The sequence below is a fragment of the Gopherus flavomarginatus genome, chromosome 12 (genome assembly GCF_025201925.1).
Source record: "Gopherus flavomarginatus isolate rGopFla2 chromosome 12, rGopFla2.mat.asm, whole genome shotgun sequence".
NCBI lineage: Eukaryota > Metazoa > Chordata > Testudines > Testudinidae > Gopherus > Gopherus flavomarginatus.
The window spans coordinates 22812327-22837235 of NC_066628.1; the positions used below are offsets into that span (position 1 = coordinate 22812327).

Here is a 24909-nt window from a genome sequence, read left to right on the forward strand (position 1 = left end):
GTGCGATAACATGACTGATTGATTGTCAGAGGGGAGGAGCACTAACGACACCTAGTCATTGTATGTGATGAGTTCTGTGTACCTTTGGCATTCATATAGTGAGATATTAGGTAAAGGGGAATCTGGGACTTTTCCTCTATCACTCTAATCTTGACCATTGTCCTTCTCATTCCCTCCACAGCCATCACACAGCGTACTGAGGAAGAAAATGTCCAACCAAACCGCGGTGACTGAATTCCTTCTCCTGGGATGCTCCGATGTTCGGCAGCTGCAGATTTTACACTTTGTGGTGTTTTTAGTGCTTTACCTGTTATCCTTGCTGGTGAACCTTCTCATCGTCACAGCCATAGCCCTCGACCACCATCTTCAAACCCCTATGTACTTCTTCCTGATGAATCTGTCCATCCTAGACCTCAGCTCCATCTCTGTCACCATCCCCAAATCCATGGCCAATTCCCTCATCAACAACAGGTCAATTTTTTATTCTGGATGTATTATTCAAGTATTTCTTTTTCGTATTCTTTTCTGCATCAAATTTTGTCTTACTGACCATCATGGCATATGACCAATACATTGCCATCTGCCAACCACTGCGCTATGAGATGGTGATGAACAGGAGACCTTTTGTCCAAATAGCATCCAATGCCTGGATCAATGTTATTCTCTGCTCTGCATTGCACACTGGGAACACATTTGCAATATCCTTCTGTGGAGGCAACATGGTGGATCAGTTCTTCGGTGAAATCCCCCAGCTACTCAAGCTCCCCTGCTCTGACTCATACCGCTTTGAAGTCGGGTTTCTCATCTTTAATGTGTGCTTAGCCTCCAGTTGCTTTCTTTTCATAATTGTGTCATATGTTCAGATCTTCAAAACAGTGCTGAGAATCCCCTCTGAGCAGGGCCGGCATAAAGCCCTATCAACCTGCCTCCCTCACCTCTTTCTAGTCTTCTTGTTGCTTTGCACTGCTGCTTTTGCCCACCGGAAACCCACCTCCAGCTCAACATCAGGTCTGAATCTCATGGTGGCTGTTCTCATTCTGTGTTGCCACCAATGATGAATCCAATAATCTAAAGCATGAGAAACAAAGAGATCAAAGATGCTCTGAGAAAATTGATAGGTTGGATTTTAATCACTAAGAACAAAATGTCCATATTCCTCCTTCAGTAGCAATTTCATTCTATGTGTCTTTATAAATATAATCAGCTGATGACATTATTGTCTCTATGAGAAAATACTGTGCAATCTGTTTATGTTGAAATAGGTATTTAGACTAGTAAAACTACAAACATGACTCAAAAAAAAGAGGAGTTTCTATAAGTTTACACTATTGTAAATAAAATCCGAATCTATCTATCATATGCTGCTACCAGTCACCGTGCTATCTGAGACCATTGCCTATAAAATCAGTAAACATAAGAAAGTCCCTAGTCAGGTTTCTAGCGCTTCTTATATTTTGGGATAAAAATTCAGATTGGAGTATCAATACATGTGTTTTTTGTGGGTTTTTTTGTTTTGTTTGTCTGTCAGATTTTTAGCTTATTTTTGCTCAATTGGTTGGTTGGTGGTTTGGTTTGTTTCTTTGTTTTAGGAGGTTCTGAAGGTGGAAAGGCCTGGGAAGATGGTGAGTATTTGGTGAGACAGGATTTTCAATGTTTGTCCTCTCTTGGGACTGTCCATATGTCATCTCTTTGATGGGGGTTTCTGAGCAGTTTGAACAGAAAGGTTTGCTCCTCACAATGATAAAAGGCTGCAAAAGAGGTTTCTGCATGGCTTAGTTCCTACTGAAATGAATATGTACAAACAGTGTCATTCTTGCTGTGTGGAAAGGCTGTTTGAAATAAAAACTTTTTGCAGAGTTTCCTAAAGAAAATCTGACTTGGAATAATGAGGCCAAATTTGGATTCCAGGGAAGTGACTGTGGTTTAGCCCCTCACATCAAGGAGATCAGGATTTGGCCAGAAGCCTCTATGCACAAGGATCCAGATTTGGCTGACAGCACCCTGAAGAAAGGGAGCGTGCCAGAGATCTACGGGTCAGATTTCTCAACTCAGCTAGACCAGCACAATGCAGAGTAGAACCATTAACATCATCAGTTTAGTACTGTCATGGTATAATCCCCCACTCTGAACCTTAGCATCCAAAAGATGGGGTACCAGCATGAATTCCTCTAAGCTCAATTACCAGCTTAGTACTTGTAGCGCTGCCACCAACCAGGAATTCCAGTGCCTGGTACACTCTGGTCCCCCCAAAACCTTGTCCAGGGATGCCCAAGACCCAGACCCTCTGGATCTTAACACAAGGAAAGTAAACCCTTTCCCTCTCCGTCGCCTCTCCCAGGCTTCCCCTCCCTGGGTTACCCTGGAAGATCACTGTGATTCAAACTCCTTGAATCTAAAACAGAGAGGAAAGTCCACCTTCCCCTCTCCTTCTCTCTCCCCCTCCCAGACTCTTCCTGAGAGATAAAGTAATCCTAACACAGAGAGAAATTAGCCTCTCTCTCCCCCTTCCCTCCTTTCTCCCCACCAATTCCCTGGTGAATCCAGACCCTGTCCCCTGGGGTCTCACCAGAATAAAAAAACAATCAGGTTCTTAAACAAGAAAAGCTTTTAATTAAAGAGAGAAAAACAGTAAAAATTATCTTTGTAAATTTAAAATGGAATAGGTACAGGGTCTTTCAGCTATAGACACTGGGAATACCCTGCCAGCCTAAGTATTCAAGTACAAATTAAAATCCTTTCAGCAAAATTTAAATTTGAACTCCTTCCAACCAAATACACATTTGAACTCCTTCCAACCAAATACACATTTGCAAATAAAGAAAACAACCATAAGCCTAACTCGCTTTATCTATCTAGTACTCACTATTCTGAACTTATAAGAGCCTGTATCGGAGAGATTGGAGAGAAACCTGGTTGCACATCTGGTCCCTCTGAGCCCCCAGAATGAATAACAACCAAAAACTAACAGCACACACACAAACTTCCCTCCCTCAAGATTTGAAAGTATCCTGTCCCCTGATTGGTCCTCTGGTCAGGTGACAGCCAGACTCACTGATCTTGTTAACCCTTTAAAGGCAAAAGAGAGATGAAGTACTTCTGTTCTATTAACTCTTACTTGTCTGTTTATGACAAGTACTGACGAGGTTCTGGCCCAAAATCTTGGGCTACACTCAGTAGTGACATGAACACGAGTGTAAGTTTCTTGTCTGGGGTCATTTTGTTCTAGCCCTGGTGTAAGTGCGCTGCTCTGGTGTTCCACACGCCAACCCGTGTAGATCTACTGACATCCAGGCTGAGGAAGGGTCTCAGATGTTGGCCTGTTATTAGTATTAGATGACCATCTTTGTGCATGGTTGTGTACACTACATATATGACAGACAAAAGCATCAGATTAGATAGAGAAACAGACAGACAGCACCATTCCTTCTCCTAACACACAACTTCATTTAGTCATAATAATAGATTTCTATTTGATTTTGAATTATATTACCTAGCTAGATAATGTAAAAGCAGCAAAGAATCCTGTGGCACCTTATAGACTAACAGACGTTTTGGAGCATGAGCTTTCGTGGGTGAATACCCACTTCCTCAGATGCATCTGAGGAAGTGGGTATTCACCCATGAAAGCTCATGCTCCAAAACGTCTGTTAGTCTATAAGGTGCCAAAGGATTCTTTGCTGCTTTTACAGATCCAGACTAACACGGCTACCCCTCTGATAGCTAGATAATGAATCATCAATGAAGATTATTCTGCAAATTATTGTTCTTCTTGTCTTGTTAAAAATTGTCTATGTACAGACCATGATTTTCTTATAAGCACTCCCTATTAGACATTATTTAAAAAAGATTTTTTATGACTATATCTTACTCCATTGCTCATTTACAGACAGCTCATCCTAACGCACTTGGCGTTTGAACTTTGAGCTGTTTTGATTGCATACATTTTTAACCTGCTCTGGTTTGCTTCTGTAAGCAAATGGATGTTTCACAGTTGGGATCCTTAGGCCAATCCTCAGCTGATTTCAGTTGTCATAGTTCTACTAAAGTCAATCTCTGAAATCTCTGAGAATTTACATCAGCTGAAGATCTGCTCCAAACACTCATAATTATGAATTTAAAACTCACTCCCTTTCAACATTCTGTACAACAGTCCTAATCCTTCGGCCACTTCAGCACATTCTTAACTTTAATCCTATGAGTGGCCCCATTGAAGGTTTAACGGCAAACTCATGCTTAAGTCCCTGTTGGATATGGGTTAGGGATATGGATAGGGCTTAAAGCTAACACCAAACTAGTGTCAGACTCTGACACTGTCTCCATTTCTCTCCTTTCCCAGTCAACTAAACCCTTACAATTGGTACATTGGAATTACTCTTCCCTTCTGGCGTCTTTCAGTGATTAGGATTCTGGGACCTGACGCGTCAGAGACTTTCAGCACCACACCAATGACTGGAGTAGAGAGAGATCAACATTGACAAGGACTTGAGCAGAGAAAGGATGCAGTGCTACTATCCATATCATCAGTAATAGGGGTATTCTGAAATGAGGCTCCCACAGTCATTCCAGTTGAAGATGATTCACTCTGGATAAATAATTAAAAAGTTATTGGAGCAGGGGACTGGACACTGGGTCTCCCAGTCAGTGCTCTGACCACCAGGCTGCAGGGTAATTCTCATGTTCTCTCTATCCCTCTCTGACTCAATGATTCTTTAATTACACTGCTCTATAGCCAAAATGCTTCTGAAATAAATGTAGTCCAACTTTACTAATTCTGGGTCACTAAGAATGAAAATGATGCTTAAAATTATTGATTGGCTCTAGTTTTCAAGATATGCTATTGGGTCAGTATATACGACCCTTGACTTGGGAATGGCGGAGGATAAGTGAGTTATAAAGGGAAAGGATCTCAATTTAAACCAGAAATGACTAAAATACATCTTTGACTGGATCTATGAATAAATCTATGACTGGGTTTGGACAGTCTTTGCTTTTCAGGCTAAACAATGAATGCTGCAATCTGAAGCTGGTATTGCATCATACATGATATGAATTGCATCATGTTATTCCTAGAAGTCATGGATGATGCAATCATAACGAAGCTTACATCACTCTGCTGAACAAATTGTCCTATATCAGCTCTAGAAATCATACAGTGTCGTGCTCTCTTATTTGTCAGTGTTTGATTTTGCAAAGGGACACATTTCTGTTTAGCCAAAGTGAGCAGAGATGCTCGTACTTGTGTGAACAGTGCGGATAAATTCTGCTATGGTGAAGTGACTTTTGCATCCCAAAAGCGCAGTATAAGCACTATGGTTAAGAAAGCCTATCACCTTTATTTTGGCTGCAAAATTGAAGATCGGGACAAGAGGTGGGCCCCACACATATGCTGCAACACTTATGCAACAAATCTTCACCAGTGGTTGAACAGGAAAAGGAAATCTATGCCTTTTGCAGTGCCAATGATTTGGAGAGAGCCAACAGATCATACCAACAATTGTTACTTCTGCATAGTGCCTCCAGTTGGGAAAGATGTGTCAAAGAAGAAAAAGTGGACTATGCATTATCCAAACATTCCATCAGCTAGACGCCCAGTACCCCACAGAGAAGGACTGCTGGCTCCTGATGCACCAGAATCATTCTCACTTGAGTCAGATGAGGAGGAGGAAGAGGATGAAACTTCTGGTCCTGAACAATCAATGTCACAGGACACACATTTTCTCCCATCCTCCTCCTCTGAACCACACCTCATAACACAAGGTGAACTGAATGACCTTGTCAGGGATTTGGAACTACCCAAGAGTAAGGCAGAGCTGTTGGGCTCCAGACTACAGCAGTGGAATCTCCTGGCAGGCTATCAGGGCAAATGGAGCCTATCAATGCTTGCAGACTATTGCTGGACAGTGACAAGAGATGCTCCATTTAATGAATACAAGACACAAGCCAAGAAGCACCCAGTAGACACTGAATAGAACTAAACTATGTACATACTAGTTTTTTGCCTTTTGTTTCATAATAAATTTGATTTATATAACCCTTTTGCTGATTTTTAAAGTGTTACATAAACAGGACAGGTGAAATATTATCATGTAAAGCAACCACAAACACATGAAAAGACCTAGGTTTACAATTTATGATTAAAACTTTACTATCTACATAATATACATAGACATAAAATATAAAAACTTAAATATCTTAGAAACAGTAGCCAATCAGTTGTTTTAATTGTCATATTTGAATTCAGCACATCAAAATACATAATAAATAGCACATTGTATCTCTGAAGCAGATGCCTTCTCCAAAATTGTAGACCAGTGTTATTTAATCTAAAGTGAAACAACTTGAACAGGAGAGATTGAGGGAGCCCCACAATGGAATATCGCACCACCCAGGGGTTAGGACACTCACCAAAAAGGTGGCAGATCTCCCTTCAAGTCTCTTCTCCTCCTGGAGCAGAGGGGGGACTTGAACTGGGGTTGTTCCCCATGTCAGGTAAGTGTACTAACCACTGGGCTAAAAGTTAAACAGGAGGGCCTTCTCCTTGTCGCACAATGCACCATAGATGCTTGACCCAAGGAGAAGGTTCCAAGTTATGGATCACAAACAGGGATAGGCGCTACCCACCAGCTCAATGTTGGCAACTATCTCTGTGAAGGAGTAGGGCTTGGCACACATACCCATCTAGTCATCATCTTCCATTGGTTAGGTTAGGCACCTTCCCACCACATGCTGGCAACTGTGGATCCATTTAGGTGTTCACCTCTCCCCATTCAGTGAACAGGGAGCCTGGGCTCCTAACACAGGCTTTGTGAATCATGGTGATTTTTTAAGTGCCTAAAAGTTAGGTGCTGCAAAGCTCAGCATTAGGATACTTAAGGGCAAGATTTTCAAGGGCATTTAGGTGCCTGGTGGGATTATCAAAAGCATGTAGGTACCTAAATCTGATTGTTTTGAAAGTCCCACAAGACGTTTTAATTCCTTAAAAAATCAGGCCCTAATACCTTCTGTGAATCTAACCCTGAGTGTATGATATCCTCTAAGAGGCTTTAACAATATCATCCCAGAAGGCTGGATATAGATCCAAAAACATTATTCCTGAGACCTTCCTGACACTGAAGGACTTTATAAACTGCAGCCATATCCAGAAATGGATTCTACAAATGGACCTGTCTCTTAAAAATGAGTCAAACTCAGACCCCATGGCCAAATACTCATGAGTCTGAAGTTTTTAAATATAGGCCTGCTCCCATCTCAGCTGAGATAGGGAGCACTTCACCTCTAGATCATGCAGAACAATCTGGTCCCAGCAGGTTGTAAGTGAAAGCCTGTTATTCATCAGATATCTGACAATCAGTGGTAGCTGGAAAGCTTTGAAAATGAGACCTCTTTGAAAATGCCAACTGAGGGCTTTGTCAAGAGGAAAATGATCTATTGTCAGATTTTACAAATGGCTCCTCTCTTCATCCTTGGCCAAACACAAACATCCATTCCTGAGCTTTGCAGTGTTCAACAGCCAGCCATGCATTCATTGTTGCCTAGGGGTACACAGGGACCATTCCCCCGCAAGACCTCTAGGGACTATGTTTGCATAAGCATCAAAGTTTTTGCCTTGTGATGGCTTCATGGTGGTCTTAAGAAATGAACTAGGGATCTTTGTGCGGTTCCTAGAAGATGTGTCTCCACTGAGATTTTAGTTTAGTGCCATCTGTAGTGAGAGAAGAAATAATATAATGGCTAAGAAAGAAAGAAAGAAAGAAAGATAGATTCTGGGCCAAACATCCCAACAGAAGTTGAAGATCAGATACTTGAAAACTGTGCAACGCTGAATTCCTCCAAGGTTCTATCCCTAGTGAGACTGAACGATCCTCTGTCAGCAAAAAAAGTTATACTTGTAATTAAACCCATGGGGCAAAGAGCTAAGAAAGTGTGGACTGGTTCTGGACTTTGCAATCAGCTTCAGATCAAATTGGTAGGCAAAAAAATATGGATTTATGAGTGTGTAATGGGCTAGATCTCCAACTGTTGTAAATTGACATCGCTCGATGGAAATCAAAGGTCCAGATTCCCAGTTGGCGTAAATAGTTCAAACTACTATGAACTCAATGGAAGTGTAACGACTGACACAAGCTCATGACCTGGCCCTTAGCTTTTAGTCTTCACCTCTGGGTACCTCTTGGTAATTGACTTGAAACAGACAGGGCAGCCTGAGCTGTGGGTTCTAGCAGATACACACGAAGAATTGCTCATACAATGCAGAAGGGAAAAAAAAAATCTCTGCTCATCCAGAACTGATTACGTGGTGTTAATGAAGGAACAGGCTATTCCAGACCAGCTGGTGCCACTAGGGTCCTGGCTATTGTAGATCATGTGTCTGTGTTAGAAATCCATGTTTTATTTTGCAAACACCTTGGGACATGCTTTGGGCCTCTGCCCTGCCCTGATTGTAAACAAGAGTCCTTCTAGGGATGCTGCTGTCATGTGAGATCCAGGGCGAGTGCTGTTGTCCTTCTCTGGGGTTAGAGTTGGGCAGCTTGTCAGTGTGGTTTGCTCCAGAGATGAGATCAGAACTGAGCTTAAAGCCTTGGAGACTGATTTCAACTATTTAGCCCCAGAGCAGGGAGATCCTGGGTTGTGACCGTGTCTGAACCCTGCATAAGCCAGGATCAGCTCGAGAGCTAGGAGAAGTTTTCAGTCTCTGATCCCATTTAGTCCTTTGTCCCTCAGCCAACCCTGTCCAAGGAGGCAAGCAGAGAGCGCCCATCTGTGGAGTGTATCCCTGTCTGTTAGGGACTGCAGAAAGATGCAGGAAATCCACCAAATGGACATAGAAATTGCTGCGGATAATACAGTGTTGAGAGCATGAGACAGAGATGACAAAGAATCCTGGTGCTGGAGGAACAATTTTGCTTTCAATTATATACGTAAATGTATTAATATAGAGACAAATTTAATACTAGATACATGAATTATAATTCAAACTCTATAAGACTTTTATTATCAAACTTCTAGAGCCTGTCAGATTTCTTTCCAGCAGAAAGTAAGAACTTAAAAATAAGTTACAATTTGAACTCTAAGGATTTAACTCTCAGTCTTGTCAGTCATCTAGATCCAGTCAGGAAAAAAGAAGGTGAATAATTTTCACTTCGCATCAGAAATCAGAAATGTTTGCAGAGTCTGGTAACCAAAACTAATTTATTTTCAGCTAATAGGTACTGTAAACTGGAAATTGTGCATTGCAAACCAAAGAATATTGGGATTTGCAGATTTCAATAAAACAAAAAAACCCTTCTGAATATAGAAGATACTTTCTCTGAACATCTTTGTTTAGTTCAAAAACTCATTTTCCTCCTCCTCCTACTACTACCAAAAAATAAAATCTAAATTTTCAACCATCTCTAATTTGAAATGGAGCTTTGAACAAGGGTGGGGAACGTTAGTGCTGTTCAATAATACCATAGTTTCAAAACCATGTTTTCTCTGGAAAGTGGGTTTGTTTCTGTGTCAAAGGGACAGTTACTGGAAGGGAAAAATTGACTGAGCAGCACAGCTGATAGCCACAGTTTATGTTTTCTGCGCACTAGCAGCTTTCGGCTCAGAGTTGACCCACCAGTTAAAGCCAGTCTAGCTCAGTGCTGCCAAAGGACATACAGGAGGTAAATAGGACTAGAACCTCTATTTCCAGGCCTTGGAAGTTAACAAGATAGACACTGGACCAGGATTGTAAAGGATTTAAGCACCAAAAGAAGGGTAAAGGTGCCTTGTGGGGTTTACAATAGCATGTGAGCAGGTCAGGTGCCTAACTCCCACTGAACATTTATAGGATATAGCCACCTAGCTCATTTAGGAGCATTGATAAAACCAGTAGGTGTCTGTCTCCATCTTTTAATCCTGGCCCACAGATAACATAGAAGCTGGGCTGGAATCAGGGAACCCTGCTGTAGATCATATGTTCTTTGTTATGCTGGAGTCAGACTATAGGATCAGACTGGCTTTATCACCTTTTGGCTTTAAAACCTTTGTTTCTGTGCCCTGGCCTCTGGGTATCTGCTTCTGAAGTGAAACCTGCTAGCCCTTAGGATATAGACATGGATAAATCACCTTCCCACATCATCAGTCCTTTATTGCCAATGCAGCTCAAATCCAGCTACGCACAGCTAGTCTGCAGAGAGCAACAGGTTTGAGGCTAGTTCAATTGCACAATGAGGGGTGAAAGGATTCTCAGATACCTGTGCCATTAGCTTCTAGATTCTGGTCTATAGATAGATATTGACCAAAAAGTCCTTGTGCTGGAAGACTGAATGTGTCTTCTGTTGGGAAAAAATGCACAAAGGTCAATACAGGAAGTTTGCTATTTCAATTAAATATGTTGAGGGATCAACATACAGGGGGAAATTAAGATGATGAGTATGAATTACAATATGAAATGGTTAAGACCTTTACTATCAGTTTAATCAAATACCTACATCTGATTGGAATTTTTCTTCCTATCAGGGAAATATTTACTTTACACTGAAAACCACAAATCTATTTTTTCTGCAGTTTTTGGCAAATGAAAGCTATCTGCTGAAAACTGATTTTTTAAATCTCAAAACCAAAAAAGTTTTTTTTTTAATTTTCAGTTTTTTTACAAAACAATCCCAGAATGTTTGAGAAAAGCAGAGAGATTCTGAGATTCGTTGTTGTTTAGCTAAAAAAACATTCTCCATTGAAAAGAGCACAGTGGAAAATTTCCAACCAGCCTTAAATGTTAAATGAATTGGAGAACATTAAGATTGCCTGAAAAGAGCCTGATTTCAAACCCATTCATTCTATTGCAGCTGTGTGATTTCTCTTTCAAAGGGAAAGTTGTGAAGAGGTAACATCTGAATAAACAGTAAAGTTGGCAGCGCACAGAATGTGTTCTACAGAAGAGCCTCTTTAAACCCTGGGTTAGAGTTGTACCAAGCAGCCAAAGCCTGTCTAGCCTGACCCCACTCAAGGACATACGGGAGCTCACTGGGAGTAGAATCCTGATCTCCTGGCCTAGCTCCACACTGTAAATGGTGTAAATGGGTGTGCAGCTCATAAACAGAGTAAGACACGGGGCTACATTTCCAAAGGGATTTAGGTGTCTAGTGGGCTTTTCAGAAGCACCTAGGAGCTCACAACTCATTGATTCCAAGGCATGCTGGGGCCTTGATGCTTTTGAGAATCCCATTAGGTGCCTCAATACCTTTAAAAATCTGACCAACAGCTCCTCTCCGAAAGCCCTTAGTGTCCTAGTAGGAAAGTGAAGAGAACTTCAAACGGAGGCAGAAAAAGGAGAAATGACGGGTCCAAGGTCACACAGAAGGTCAATGGCAGAGACAAGAACAGAGCCCCAGTGTCCTGACAACCAGTGTACAGCACAGCACAGAGTAAACAATACAACGTTTATTACTAGTCAATTCTTAGAAGCTGGCAGAAGTGCTGCTGGGAGCTGGTGCCATAAATCAATTTGAGAGCAGGCAGCCGGCTGTCTAGGCATAGAGGATGCAGTAGAAAAATTACAGATGAGCTGCTATTTACAATTCTGATGGAGTCTATGTCATATTACTCTGCAAAGGGGGAATCAGGCTGTTAGAATTTTAGTTTATCAGTTTCATACCCAAGTTGTGAGCTAGTTGGTGGTCTCTATAGAGGGACCTTCTTTGCAAGAATTGTTGGGTTTGGAGTGTACTTTGCTCCGTCTGCATTTTATCAAGCCGTACTAGGGCCAAATCCTCAGATGGGATAAAGTGATGCAGCTCCATCGACTTTAAAGTTGCTGACCCAATAACAGTAGTGTGGTAATATGACTCACTGATTGTCAAAGGCGAGGAGCACTAACAACACCTCGTCATTGTAAGGGATGAGTTCTGTGCACCTTTGACATTCATATAATGAGATATTAGGGAAAGGGGAATCAGGGACATTACCTCTATCTCTCTAATCCTGACCATTGTCCTTCTCATTCCCTCCACAGCCATCACACAATTTACTGAGGAAGAAAATGTCCAACCAAACCACCGTGACTGAATTTTTTCTCCTGGGATTCTCTGACGTTTGGGAGCTGCAGATTTTACACTTTGTGGAGTTTCTAGTGCTTTACCTGATATCCCTGCTAGGAACCTTCTCATTATCACAGCCATAGCTCTTGACCACCATCTTCACACCCCTATGTACTTCTTCCTGATGAATCTGTCCATCATAGACCTGGGCTCCATCTCTGTCACCATCCCCAAATCCATGGCCAATTCCATCATGAACACAAGATTGATTTCTTATTCTGGATGTGTTGCCCAAGTATTTTTTTTTGTATTCTTTTCTGCAGCAGAGTTTGCCTTACTGACCATCATGGCGTACGACCAATATGTTGCCATCTGCCAACCACTGCACTATGAGACGGTGATGAACAGGAGAGCTTTTGTCCAAATGACAGCAAGTGCCTGGATCAGTGGTATTCTGTACTCTGCACTGCACACTGGGAACACGTTTGCAATACCTTTCTGTGGAGGCAACATGGTGGATCAGTTCTTCTGTGAAATTCCCCAACTCCTCAAGCTCGCCTGCTCTGACTCATACCTCAGTGAAGTTGGGTTTCTCATCTTGAGTGTGTGATTAGCCTCAGGCTTCTTTGTTTTCATAATTGTGTCATATGTTCAGATCTTCAAAGCAGTGCTGAGAATCCCCTCTGAGCAGGGCCAGCATAAAGCACTATCCACCTGCCTCCCTCACCTCATTGTGATCACCTTGTTTATTTGTATTTCTGCCTCTGCCTACCTGAAACCCACCTCCAGCTCAACATCAGGTCTGGATCTCATGGTGGCTGTTCTCTATTCTGTGTTGCCACCAATGATGAATCCAATTATCTACAGCATGAGAAACAAAGAGATCAAAGGTGCTCTGAGTAAATGGATAAGTTGGATGTTAATCACTAAGAACAAAATGTCCATATTTCTCTTTCAGTAGCAATTTCATTCTATGTTTCTTTATAAATATAATCAGCTGGTGACATTATTTTCTCCATGAGAAAATATTATGCAGTCTGTTTATGCAGAATTGGGTATTTTCACTTGTAAAAATACAGACAAACATGACTCAAGAAAAAAAGGAGTTTCTTTTGGTTTACAGCAATGTAAATAAGATTGTAACCTATCTATTGTATACTGCTACCAATCACCATGCTATCTGCGCCCATTGCCTATAAAATCAGTAGCAATAGAGAAGTCCGTAGTGAGGTCTCTGACTCATCTTATATTTTGGGATAATAACTCAGATTGAGGTATCAATGCATTTGTTTTGTGTGTGTGTGTGTGTGTGTGTGTGTGTGTGTGTGTTAGAGTTTTAGCTTATTTTTGCTTAACTGTTTGGTTGGTGGTTTGGTTTGTTTCTCGATTTTAGGAGGTTATGATGGTGGAAAGGCCTGAGAAGATGGTGAGTATTTGGTGAGACAGGATTTTCAATGTTTGTCCTCTCTTGGGACTGTCCATATGTCATCTCTTCGAAGGGATTTTCTGAACGAACTGAAGGTTTGCTCTCCACAGTGATAAAAGAGAGCAAAAGAGGTTTCTGCATGGCTTAGTTCCTACTGAAATGAATATGTACAAATGGTGTTATTCTTTCAGTGGTGGAAAGGCTGTTTTAAAAAAGCTTTTTCCAGAGTTTCCTAAAGACAATCTGACTCGGAATAATGAGGCCAAATTTGGATTCCATGGAAGTGACTAGGGTTTAACTCCTCACATCAAGGAGATCAGGATTTGGCCAATAGCCCACATACACAAGGTTACAGATTTGGTTGACAGTACCCTAGAGAAAGTAAGCATGCCAGAGACGTAAGGGTCAGATTTCCCATCTTAGCTAGACCAGCTCCAATGCAGTTTAATACTGATGAGGTTCCAGCCCAAAGTCTCTGGGCTACACTCAGTAGCAGGGCCATCCTTAGGCATAGGCAGAATAGGCAACGGCGTAGGGCCTCACACTGCCTGGGGGCACCACTCTGCAGGCAGCCCAGACAGTGTAGAAGCAGGGCTGCTGGGTCCTAGAGAGAGCCAAATGCAGCACAGTCTGAGGAACGGGATTGGCTGCTGGGGTCTCTGGGAAGGGGAGGGGGTGGGGATGGGAAAGGAGCTCACCTGTGAGTGTGACTCTTTCCCCCCGGCTGAGGACAGGTGAGGCAGGCTCTGTGGCTCTGGAACCAGTATCCTTTGTTGTCTCCCATAACATCCATTCTTCTCCCCCCTGCCCCACGGAGCACCCCCTCCTTTCTCCCTCCTCCCCAGGAGCATCCCTCTCTCTCTCCTCCCTCCCCTCCATCAGGGCTAGGTTGGGTGAAGTGCTGGGAGGGAGGGGAGACTGGCTGGCTGCTTGCTGAGAAATGAAAGTGAAAGTAACTCACTTCCTGGGCAGGCAGCCAGAACTGGAGTGTCACACTGCCTATATAAGACAAAGCCCCAAATATCGGGACTGGCCCTATAAAATCAGAACATCTGGATCTGGCCACCCTAGCTGGGGAGCGCCTCTCCCCCAGGCTGGCAGCTGCCAGCAATCCATCTCATCCAGGAGGAGCTGCACAGGGCAGGATGAGCTGCTGTGGCTCCATGGGTGCCCTGTCCCTGAGATCAGATGCTGTGCTAACTTCACCATGGTCCATAAGGCTGGTGGTGGTGCCCATTGGCGTGTGATTGGACCTGAGGGTTTGCTGCTGCTGTTGCCACTCTGCACCCCAAGAGGTAGATTTTGGGGTCCTGCAGTTTTCCACCTATCTCCTCCTCTACTGCAGCTGTTGGACCAGTGGGCTGGGGGGTGAGCCAAGCATGAAAGCAGTACTGTGTTGCCATTTAGATTGTCATTTAACAACTTTGTTTGCCAAAAATTCTTGCTAACAATCCTGAATCCAATTTCAATATTTTTTTTTAAAAAATCAATATCTTAGCCAAAAACAGAAAATTAAATTGTTGACAATTATTAGTGACAGATTTGGTTTGAGGCAGGGAGTGGGCCAGTTTTCATCAGAGAAACAAAAAATGTTGACTGACTTTCCTATAGCCTGTTACTCCTGATAAGAGCCCTCCAACAACTGTAATATGCTCATCTCCTTACTAGTGTATAAAGCAGGGGTCGGCAACCTATGGCACACGTGTCAAAGGTGGCAGGTGAGCTGATATTTGATGGTATGCAGCAGCAGGCTGAGCGGCTCAGCCCATCACTGCTCTGGGGTTCCGGCTGCTGCCCTATTGCCAGCTGGAATACCAGCCATCGGCCCCACTCAGCACCTGCTGCTGGCCTGGGGACCCCCAGGGAACCCCAGGCTGGCAGTGGGCTTAGCAGGCCAGCTGAACCACTCAACCTGCTGTCAGCCTGGGCTTCCATTCACTCAGCCGGCAGCGGGCTGAGTGGGCTGGTGGTGGGCTGAGCGGGCTGGTGGCGGGCTGAGCAGGGCCGGTCGGGGGGTGAGTGGCTCAGTCTGCTGCCAGTCTGGGGTGCCAGCAGCACTCAGCCTACTGCTACTCCGGGGTTCCGGCTGCCGGCCCCTTGCCAGTCAGGAGCTCAGCCGCCAGTGCCACTCTGCCTCCTGCCAGCCTGGGTGAGCAGAATCCCAGGCTGGTAGCGGGCTGAGGGGGGGTTGGCGGCCGGGATCCTGGCTGGCAGGAGTTGGTGGTCAGAACCCCAGACCAGCAGCGGGCTGAGCAGAGCCTGGGATCCTTGTCTAGGGTTCCAGCCACCAGCCCGCTGCTGGTTTGGGGTTTCATTTACTCAGCTGGCAGTGGCCTGAGCAGGACTGGTGGCAAAGACCTCAGATAATAACAATAGTTTATTTATATAATATAGACATAGAGAGAAACCTTCTACAAACATTAAAATGTATCACTGGCACGAGAAACCTTAAATTACAGTGAACTTGGCACACCACTTCTGAAAGGTTGCTGACCCCTGGTATAGAGTGACCATATGTTGTACTAAGATTCTCCTGCTTTTTTTTTTCCTTGTGAGTCAGTATAACTTTTGCCAGCCCAGAAGTTGGGCAGCCAATGTTTTACGTTTTCACAATGTTTTCTCCAACTTTCTTAAAGTAAATACATAGTTAATATAAGTTAAAAAGGCCAGGGACACTTCTTTGTGAAGAATCTGTACAGCAGATCATGCTAGAGCTGTGAAAATGTCAGTTTTTGATGGAACTTTAGAGGCAGTGATTTATCATGTATTTTATCATCATGTGAATGTGCTGCTATTGCTAATGTCTTTCCAAACAAAAATAAGGCACAACAGGACTTCTGTAACATTTCTGTGCTACCTTAATCTAGATGAGATGATTCTGTGCTGACTTCATTTTGGTCACTTTGCGCTTTACCTAGGAGTAAAACTAGGGTTATATTTTCCCACTGTTTGGAAACCCAGCTTATTAAACTGGATAATGCCATTGATCTATTTACAATATAAAGTTGATATAGAGTTGTAACTAACGTTAAGACTGATGCCCATTATACATTAAAACTAAAAAGTGGCTTTGTAAAAATGACATGGGTTTCCAACTCTACTGTGTCTCAGTCTTCGCACTAGCTCAAGTTAACAGGCTCACGGCTGTCCTATATTAGCTATTTTAAATAATATTTCTGATAATAACAATAATTTAAACAGTTATTTCTTTAAAAAACACCCTTATAAGTTATGTCCTATCGAAAACAACCTTCTGGGTCACAAAAAATAAAACGGAAAAATGAAATAGGATTAGCTGTAGAAGCACAGAAGGGTTCTATACTTAAGTTTGTACGTCATGAAAACAACGAAGTTGATCAAGATCATCATGTAACTTCCCAAGAAAATTTTTATGCAGATGAAGCTCAAGAAACGCAAGAACACACAGAACAATCATTTGAAACAGATGCAGACACAAAACAAGAAATTAAAACAGTTGAAACTGTCCTAGCATGGGATATAGATGACATTGGCACATGGCCGCAATCTTTAAACAACTAATACCGTGACATTATACTTGAGAAAGGCCCTGTGAGAATAAAAGGTCTTGAATATCCTAAAGACATTAGAGGTAGGAAATTCACAAAAAACAATTACTACTAAAGACTTTCTAATGGTGAAATTGTCAACAGACGGTGGCTTGTGTACTCTAAATGCAAGGATGCTGTATTTTGTTTCCCATGCAAGATTTTCAATAGTTGCAATTTTAAGATAGCAACCATGGGTATTAATGATTGGAAAAATCTTAGTCACATATTACCACAACATGAAAAGGCACAATACCACATTGAAAGTATGCACAAATGGTGTGAGCTGAGTGTAAGGTTAAAAAATCAGACAACTCTTGATGCCCAAAATCAAAGATTGCTGGAGTCAGAAAAACAGCATTGGCATCGTGTTCTTGAACGTCTATTATCTATTGTTGAATATCTATCAACAAACAATCTTGCTTTTAGAGGAAGCATTGAGAAATTATTCCAGACCCAAAATGGAAATTTTTTGGGCCTTGTACAACTGCTGGGAAAATTTGACACAGTGATGAGTGAACATCTCTGAAGAGTAACTGAAAATGAAATACATGACCACTATTTGGGACCAAGAATTCAAAATGAACTGATCATGCTAATGAGTAATAAAGTGAGAGACAAAATTGTTTCATTGGTTACTTTGGCAAAATATTTTACCGTAATTCTAGATTGTACTCCGGACATAAGTCATCAAGAACAGATGTCATTAATAGTGAGATTTGTCGACATTAGTGATTCAGCACAGATTACAGTTAAGGAATTGTTTATCACGTTTTTATAAGTACAAGACACTACAGGTTTTGGACTTCTTCAAACTCTCCTTGATGAACTAAAACAAATGGGATTGTCCACAATGAACATTCGAGGACAAGGCTATGATAATGGCGCCAATATGAAAGGATGCATTTCTGGCGTGCAAGCTAGATTGCTGAGAGAAAATTCACAAGCCTTTTTTGTTCCATGTGCATGTCACAGCCTTAATTTGATATTGTGTGATATGGCCAAGTCTTCTGTAGAAGCTATATCTTTTTTTGGTTTGCTGCAACGCATTTACGTTCTCTTTTCAGCTTCCACTCAACGATGGCAAATATTCAAAGCACATGTCAATGGTATTACCATTAAGCCTCTATCTGAGACACACTGGGAAAGCAGAGTAGAAAGTGTAAAAACGTTGAGATATCAATCTGAGGAAGTTTATGAAGCATTGGTTGCTATTTCGGAAGAAGCCAGAGATCCAAAAGCTAAAAGTGAAGCACAGTCATTGGCCTCTGAAATATCCAGCTTCAAGTTTCTAACATCTGTCGTAATCTGGTATGACATTCTTGTTAAAATCTCAAGTGTAAGCAAAATAATGCAGAGTCCAATGATGCAGCTTGATTCAACACTTACCTTACTAAACAACACACGAGACTTTTTAGTGAAATACAGAGAACATGGATTCAAAGAAGCACAGGTTACAGCAAGAGAGCTTGCACAGGCACTCGGTGTAGAACCAAAATTTCCATGTGCGAATGTGACACGAGTTTCAAGGAAAAAACGACAAATGGAAAATGAAGGAGCAGATGAGCCCATAGACGATCCAGAAAAGAAATTTGAGGTTGAATTTTTTAATGTTGTGATGGATAAAGCAGTATCTGCTGTTGATGAAAGGTTTAATACCTTGCAAGTACACCATGAACAGTTTGGATTTTTGTATGACATAACTAAATTCAACGAAATAGGAAAACAAGAGCAACTAATGACAAAGTGCAAGAACCTAGAGAGCCTCCTAAAGCACGGTGATAGTTTTGATTTAAATGGACTTGAACTGTGCGAAGAATTGAGTACATTGTCATAAATGTTGCCACATGCAAAATCGGTGATGGACATTGTACAGTTTATTCATACCTGCAAACTTGTTGACATATATCCTAATGTGTACATTGCCACTCGTATTCTACTGACAATTCCTGTAACAGTAGCATCAGGAGAACAGAGTTTCTCAAAACTAAAGCTCATTAAAAACTATCTTCGTTCTACAATGAGTCAGGAACGCTTAACTGGTCTTGTTATTCTTGCAATCGAACAAGACACGACTTTGTCTTTGTCATACGATGACATTATTACTGATTTTGCAGCCAAAAAAGCCAGAAAGATTGCTTTTAATTAAAAACAAATCTTTGTTTCAATACCTCTTCATATAAATTTCCAATAAAATTTTGATAAATTAAAAAATATATATTATTTGTATCATTCTGTCATATCAGAATTTTTTCTATAGTGCTGCTTCTTTAGTGCTAGTCCATCAGCATTACAGTGTGCTTAATTAATTTAAACTGGTTTTAATAACTTGAATGTGGCAAGTTTTCCAATAGTGTAAGCTTATGTTTGTGTTGCTAAGAGCAGATCAGGCACAGGGGCACCAGTTTAATAATCTCGCCTAGGGCACCATAAATCCTATGGCCGGCCCTGCTCAGTAGTGACATAAACACTAGTGTAAGTTTCTTGGCTGGGGTCATTTTGTTCTAGCCCTGGTATGAGTGCACTAACTTGGTGTTCCATACGCCAACCCGTGTAGATCTAAGGACATCCAAGCTGAGGAAGGATCTCAGATGTTGACCTGATATTAGTATTAGAATGTCATCTTTGTGCATGGTTGTGTACGCTACATATATGACAAAGAAAAGCAGAGTATGTAATTAAATAGAGAAACAGACAGACAGGACCATTCCTTCTCCTAACACACAACCTGGTTTAGTCATAATGATAGATTTCTATTTGATTGTGAGTTATGTTATCTAGCTAGATAATGAATAATCTGTGGAGATTAAATTGCAAATTATTGTGCTTCTTGTCCTGTTAATGATTGTCTATGTCCCGATTATGATTTTCTTACAATCACTTCCTATTAAACATTATTTAGCAAAGATTTTTTATGACTATATCTTACTCCATCGCTCATTTATAAACAGCTCTTCCTAATGCACTTAGTGTTTGAATTTTAAACTGTTTTGACTGAATACATTTTCAATCTGCTCTGGTTTGCTTCTCTGAGCAAATAGAAGTATCACAGTCGGGATCCTTAGGCCAGTCCTCAGCTGATTTAAATTGTTATAGCTCTATTGAAGTCAATAGATCTCTGAGAATTCACGCCAGCTCCAAACACTCATGATTATGAATTTAAAACTCACTTCTTTTGAATATTCTATACAATGGTCCTAATTCCGCAGCCACTATAGCACGTTCTTAACTTTAATCATATGAGTGCCCCCATTGAATATTTAAAGGTAAACTCATGCTTAAGTCCCTGTTGGATATAGGTTAGGGATATGGATAGGGCTTAAGGCTAACATCAAACTAGTGCCGGACTCTGACACTGTCTCCATTTCTCTCCTTTCCCAGTCAACTAAAGCCCTGCAATTGATACATTGGAATTATTCTCCCCTTCCACAAGTACTCCTGTTCTTTCTCCCCTTCTGGCTTCTTTCAATAATTAGGATTCTGGGACCTGACATGTCAGTGACCTTCAGCACCACACCAATGAGTAGAGAGAGAGAGATCAAGTGGACACTGGCTCTCCCAGGTGAGTGCTCTGACCACCAGGCTACAAGGTAATTCTCATGTTCTCTCTCTCTCTCTCTGACCCAATGACTCTTCAATTATTTAATCCAAAGTGGAACAGCTTGAACAGGAGAGGTTGAGGGAGCCTCACATTGGAATATCCCACTGCCCAGTGGTTAGGACACTCACCCAAAAGATGGCAGATCCCCCTTCAAATCTCTTCTCCTCCTGGGGTAGAGGGGGGACTTGAACTGGGGTTGTTCCCTATGCCAGGTAAGTACTCTAACCACTGGGCTAAAAATTGAACAGGAGAGCCTTCTCCTTGTCACACAAAGCACTATAGATGCTTGATCCAAGGAGAAGGTTCCAAGTTATGGATCACAAACAAGGATAGGCACCACCCACCAGCTCAACATTGGTAACTATCTCTGTAAGGGAGCAGGGCTTGGCACACTCATCTCATCATCATCTCCCATTGGTGAGGTTAGGCACCTCCTCACTGCATGCTGGCAACTGTGGATCCCATTAAGGTGTTTACTTCTCCCCATTCACTGAACAGGGAGCCTAGGCTCTGAACACAGGCTTTGTGAATCATGGTGATTTTCTAAGTGCCTACAGTTTAGGTGCTGCAATGCTCAGCGTTAGAATACCGAAGGGAAAGATTTTCAGAGGCATTTAGATGCCTGGAGGGATTTTCAAAAGCATTTAGGTACCTATATCTGATTGAAATGAAAGAATGTTTTGAAAGTCCCACTAAATGCTTAAATATCTTAAAAAATCAGGCCCTCATTCCTTCTGTGAATCTAGCTCTGACTGTCTGATGTCCCCTAAGAAGTTTTAACAATACAGTCCCAGAAGGCTGGAGATAGATCCCAAAACACTATTCCTGAACCCTTGCTGACACTGAAGGGCTTTATGAATTGCAGCCATATCCTGAAATGGGTTCTACAAATGGACCTGTCTCTTTAAAATAAGCCAAACACAGACCCCTTGCCAAACACTCATGAGTTTGAAGTTTTTAGCTAAGATAGGGACCACCTCACCTCTAGATCATGTAGAACAATCTGATCCCAGCAGGGTGTAAGTGACAGACTGTTATTCATCAGATATCTGACAGTCAGTGGTAGCTGGACAGCTTCAAAAATGAGGCCTCTTTGAAAATGCCAGCTGAGGGCTTTGTCAAGTGGAAAATGATCTATTGTCAGATTTTACAAACGGCTTCTCTCTTCATCCTTGGCCAAACACAAACATCCATCCCTGAGCTTTGCAGTGTTCAACAGCCAGCTTTGTGTTCATTGCTGCTTAGGGGTACACAGGAACCATTCCCCCGCCAGGCCGCTAGTGATTATGTTTGCATAAGCATCAAACTTTGTGCCCTGTGATGGCTTCATGGTGGCCTTAAGAAATGGACTAGGGATCTTTGTGCGGTTCCTAGAAGACGTGTCTCCACCACACAAATGTCAACATCACTGGAAATATATTTGTGCCCTTGTGCTCCATTACTATAGAGGGGTCCAGGAGTATGCGGAAAGGAATCCTCTGTCATATACAGCAAGGGTCCCTCCAGGGCAGGGTAGAAGCGCATATAAAGGGAGCGGTGACTGAGGGAAGCTCGCACAGCTGCCACGTCAGCTTCTATATGTACTTCTGAAAAATCCCAGACTTCAGAATCTTGGGCTAATTATCTGACTGCTTAGGATTAGGGTTGCACAAAGTAAATGAGGATACAAGGAGACAAGACAGAAATCTCTGTTTATTAATTCTGGGATATTCAAAGGGGTCTAAGGATGTTAGTTGCCTAACTCTCATTGTGCAGTCAGCAAGAGTTGGGCTCTGAAGTCACTCTGAAAATCACTGTCACAGCTCATGGCCTGTAGTAAAAATTCACTGTATGGTTACAAATTCTGCAGTACCCTCAGCCCCTGGTATCTGCTCTAATTGTACAGGAAGCTGCAGAGTCAGTCACTGGTTCCTCCAGAGGGCCAAGCCCATTCTTGGAGCCTCTGCAAGGAAATCAAAGATTTTGCTCCCAGGATACATTGGGTCCCTTCTGCTGACCTGTTTTCTACTCTCTTCCCTGCTAATGCCCGTTGGCAATAATCACAGTTCTGTGCTCCTCATGGGGGTTTCCTAGGGGATTCCCTGCTTGGTCTGATGATCTGATTGCTTTGGTTGCTCTCAGTAACTGAATCCTTGGGCTGATGCTATGTTCCTTGCACACCATGCTGTGTGCACCACGCTGTGCAGGACCTCGGAAAAGATTTTGCCCCAATAAAACAACTTTAGAGAGCAGGAGTGTCCCTGACCTTAGCCCCCTTAACATTTGTAAGGCGATGAGGTCTCAGTTCACACTCCATTTCCATGAGGATGCTACAAACATTGTAGACAGGCTGGCTCGGGAAGTTGCTGCTTTTGCTTCTAAGTTACCTGTCCAAACCCAGCTACACTGAGCAGAAGCCGAGAGCTAGATCCGCAAAAGCATTTAGGTGCCTAAGCCCAAAATTTACATCCTCAAAACCACTGCTCAGCTGCTGTCTAACCCTGTAACACCTACATTTCCCTGGATAAAGTCCATTATGGTCTGCTATTGCAGAGGTTTGCAGATGGTCGTGTATAAGCTGTATGAACCCAAGGTTTGCTCCAATAGGCTCTTTTGCAAATGATAGGTTTAATGTTTCTGAAGTTCAAGTGAAGCCCAGGTCTTAGAACTTGAGAAGATAGACATGAGGCCAGGATTATAAAGGGATTTAGGCACCTACCTATTCTAATGGATGCCTAGTGGGATTTCCAATAGCACCTAAGCAGGTTAGGTGCCTAACTCACATTGAACGCCCATGGGATTTAGCCAACTGGCTTACTAAGGAGTTTTGATTAATCTCACTAGGTGCCTGTTTTTATCTTTAGGCGCCTAAATCCCTTGGTAATCTTTATCCACAGATTACACAGAAGCTGGGCTGGAATAAGAAAGCCCTGATGGAGATCCTAGGGACTGTGATATGCAGGCCAACAGGAATGCTGGAGCTGAGGAGACTGGTCCCAGGCCTAACAGAGAAGTCTGTGTATCCAAGACTGTAACCAACCTGCAATATCCAGCAGGTTGAGAAAAAACTGCTTAAACTAGATGTTGTCTGTGTCTAGTAAGGTTGAGAGTTGCGTGCTTAGCTTTTATTTTCTTTTGGTAACTTATCTGACTTTCTGCCTATCACTTATAATCACTTAAATTGTGTCTTCTGTAGTCAATAAACTTATTTTTATGTTTATTCTTACCAGTGAGTTTGTCTGAAGTGTTTGGTAAATCTGCTCAGGTTTCAAAGGCTGGGGCATATCTACTTTCCCTTGAAGTAAGGGGCGAATCAATTAATAAACTTGCATTGCTCAAGAAAGAATCTTGAGCAGTGCAAGACGGTATATTCCTGAGGAACAAGGCTGGGATCTGGGGGGATCTGGCTGGTGCCTTTCTTTGTGTGATTCGTGAGTGTGTCTGGGAGAATTCATGAAATCTAGTTGGGTTTGGGGCTTCACATGCTGCTGGACTGAGTGATAATAGCACCTGGATAGGTTTGCTGCTAGTCACTAGCAGAGCATTGTGAGAGACACCCCGGCCTAGTGAGTTCAGGAGCCAAAGCAGTCCCACAGTCTCAGGTTGCACCCCGCTGAACACTGTCACACACTCCCACTCTGCCTAGGTGCACAGCATGTTGGGAATGCTTTGCCCAAATGATGAGTTTTGGCTGGTGTTGGATCACAAGCACTTTGTTATTCGGGCAGGGGTAATAAAGGGTTGTGTATCCTTGTTGTGTGAATCAAGGGCAGTAGAACTGTGCTTGGCATACCTTGATTGAGGAACTCACTCTCAACTAAACTGCACTTGCTAAACAGGAGACATAGGTAACAAAGCCCAGTAGAGTTGAGAGAGTGTGGAGGAAGGTATCTGGTTGTGTGGGCATAGCCTGAGTGTCTTGAACACCATTTGACCCTTCCTCTCTCTCCACTGTGTGATAACAGAGTTGATTAAGACTCAACAGAAAGTCTTGTTGCAAACTAATAGAGCTGAAATCACAAATAACCAGGTCTAAGCATTAAACTTGTTTTAGGACAGTGTCTCTGATGCACAAGGCTCCACCAGTAACAGCTGACATGATTGAGAGCTGTGTTATGTGGTGGGACCTCAAGACATCTCAGGGGCTGCAGGATGGCTGGTAGAGCAGAGCGACAGAGGTCGGAGCAAGCATTCAGACAGCAGAGAAAGCAAGGTGCCTTTCTTTCCACCCACCAGGGTGGGCAGTGAACTCCACAGATGCACCTCTGAACTCTGGGTCTTCATTGACCAAGGACAACAGCTGTGAGTGGGGTGCGGGGAAGGGAAGAGCAT

General features: G+C 42.5%; 2 pseudogenes; both read left to right on the top strand.

The window, feature by feature from the left end:
• Nucleotides 1-208: 208 nt before the first annotated feature.
• Nucleotides 209-13178, top strand: LOC127032493 (olfactory receptor 14A16-like; annotated as a pseudogene).
• On the top strand, nt 12050-12966 carry LOC127032162 (olfactory receptor 14C36-like; annotated as a pseudogene).
• Nucleotides 13179-24909: the final 11731 nt, after the last annotated feature.